This window comes from Pteropus alecto, unplaced genomic scaffold, assembly GCF_000325575.1.
Source record: "Pteropus alecto unplaced genomic scaffold, ASM32557v1 scaffold239, whole genome shotgun sequence".
In the NCBI taxonomy this organism is placed as follows: domain Eukaryota; kingdom Metazoa; phylum Chordata; class Mammalia; order Chiroptera; family Pteropodidae; genus Pteropus; species Pteropus alecto.
Window position 1 is genome coordinate 10,583,235 of NW_006494613.1, and position 2,588 is coordinate 10,585,822.

Here is a 2,588-nt window from a genome sequence, read left to right on the forward strand (position 1 = left end):
CACATACAGGATCCAGAAGTTATGGTAGCCTTCTAGGATGTGGTCCAGAACCCAGCAAATATGTCAAAATATTAGAGCAACCCAAAGATTTATGAATCTTATCAGTAAATTATCAGCCAAATTTGGAGGTCAAATATAATGACTCCTGATTTAAAAAAAAAAAAAAAAAGCCCTTGCTGAAGGAAAAGCACCTTAGATTACCCAATGAATGTCACAGAAATACAAACCAGTATGCTTCTGACCTTCTCATGAAGAAAACGGGAGTGCTTTGAAGAGAATCCCTATCCCTCTGCCTCAAATGAAGCTGTAACATTTTAAAGTGGTCTGCCATTAGGGTATTCATTCAGATGTTTTCCTACTAGAAATTACAAACTTTAAACACTAATAAACCTTAAAACTATTTAAAAACAAAAATGTACGTTAAACCCTACATCTTTCTTTAAAAAAATAAAATAAAAAGTTAATTAATAAATTTAAGAATATATATAATTATCATTTATACTTCAAAATTACATATTAAAGTGTGTTATATATTTATATTGTTTTGAGTAACTCTGATCTATTAATTTCCCAGAAGATTTTTTAAGATATAATAAACTTATGATAGCCTAAACTTTCCAAAAGGATTTTAAATTTATCTACATATTTTTGTAGTTAAGAATTGTAATAGAATAATCAATAAAATACTTTTTGAATTAGATAATATGTTAGATTAGAATAAAATTTTGTTGAGAATGTGAAAGAATTATAAGCTCAAGAAGATAAAAATTTAATTACTTTTTACTTGTAAAGAAGAGCTTAGCAATGTATTTTTTCAAAAGATGTAATAAATATTGAATGTTATGGCATTTAAATTCCAAAGGATATATTTAAAAAGTGCTGTAGCAGTTTTGTTTTTAAAGGTCAATATTTAAAATATTATTCATTTTGCAACTTTAAAATTATGAGATCAAAAAATTCGGAGACAACTGGGGAACAATAGAAAGAATCAGCACTTTTGTTTCAAGGGGGGCGTAGGAGTAAAATGAAGTACAGGTGGTATTCTGAAAGCCAAATGCAGAATTTCATGGAATAAGAAATTCTTAATATCGAATATTGCTGAGAAGCTAAGTAAGAACAGAAAACCAGCCATGAATTTTGATTAAAGAATAGGTTAATGGTGGCCTTAATAAAAGCTGTTTGTTTTAATGGTAAAGAAATTAGAATGCATTGGTAGCCTAATTATAGGGTACTGAAAAAAAATTAGGAAATAAAATGAGCAAACACAACTTTTTGGGGCCCTGGCAGGAGGAGTGGAGAGAGGAGACAGAAGCTGAATGAATGCATGGGGTTACAGAATTTTCTTTAGGTGAGTGATAATCACTAACAAATGTTTTATGAAAATGGTAATTTTAGGACAATAATTGTGGTAATGATTGTGTAGAAGGGAAGAAAGTCGACTGAGGAAGAGATTTGATGGACATGTAGGATTGAGGGATTTTTAAAAATTGATTTTGTTTCATTTTATTTTGCTTTTACTGATAATATGGGATAGGGTATAAATAGAGAAGCTTTCTTTAGATTGGAACAGACACATTATTTCATTCTACTAGTGTGACATTCAGCAGCTTTTAAAAAGCAGATTTAATACATCAAGAGGAGAAGAGTAATGAAAGTCAGCTATAGAGAATGACAATTAGATCCATGCCAGGTTAAGAAGGAAAGGGCACATAAGGCTGGTAAAGAATAATTTCAAAACAAATTCACTCATTTTAAGTGTCTTTTTAGTAAATTTACCAGTTTATGCAACTATCACCGCAACCCAGGTTTAGGACAGTCGTATAACCCTAATAAGACTCCACTTGTCCCTCTACAGTTAATCCCCACCCATACCACTATCCCCAGGTAACAACTAATTCAAACTTTGTATTTACAGATTTACTTTTTAAAAAGAAAAAATTTTATGCAAATGAAATATTACAGTTTGTGGTCTTTTAAGTCTGGCTTCTTTAAATTAGTAAATTTTAATAACTTAATAACTTTAATACTAAGTAACTTTAATGATGTTTTCAAAGTTCATGTTGTAGCATGTATCAGTACTTTGTTTCTTTTAATTGTCAAATAATATGTTATTGTATGGACATATCATATTATGTTTATCCATTCACCAATCAGTGGATATTTGGGTTCCTTTCATATTTTCTATTTGGGATAACAGAGAAAATATTTAAAATAAATAATTTAGTAATGAGAAGGCATAAATATGAAAAAGTGTTTTGGGAGCCTATGATTTTGTCAAAGAAAGATCATCATACTGGATAAATAAGGAAGTAAGGAAGCTGAGAAGGTAAGAGTTTAGATGGATCATTGACATGATGTTTAAAGCATCAATGATAATGAAGAGAGTAGTGAAGGAGAAAGATAAAGTGAACCAGTTACTGAAAATCAGTGAACTTCAGTAAATGACAATAACATGAAGAGAGGGAATGCATTCAGTTCTGATGACCATCACTTCACAGGCACTATACTTGAAGAAACACTGTCTCTTATAAGGGGCTAATTCCAAACCATATGTAGAACTTATACAACTCAACAACAACAAAAATAAA

At 30.1% G+C, this 2,588-nt stretch overlaps 1 pseudogene; it reads left to right on the forward strand.

The window, feature by feature from the left end:
- Window positions 1-139, forward strand: part of LOC102890952 — a 3,021-nt pseudogene extending 2,882 nt beyond the window's left edge.
- The last annotated feature ends 2,449 nt before the right edge of the window (window positions 140-2,588 follow it).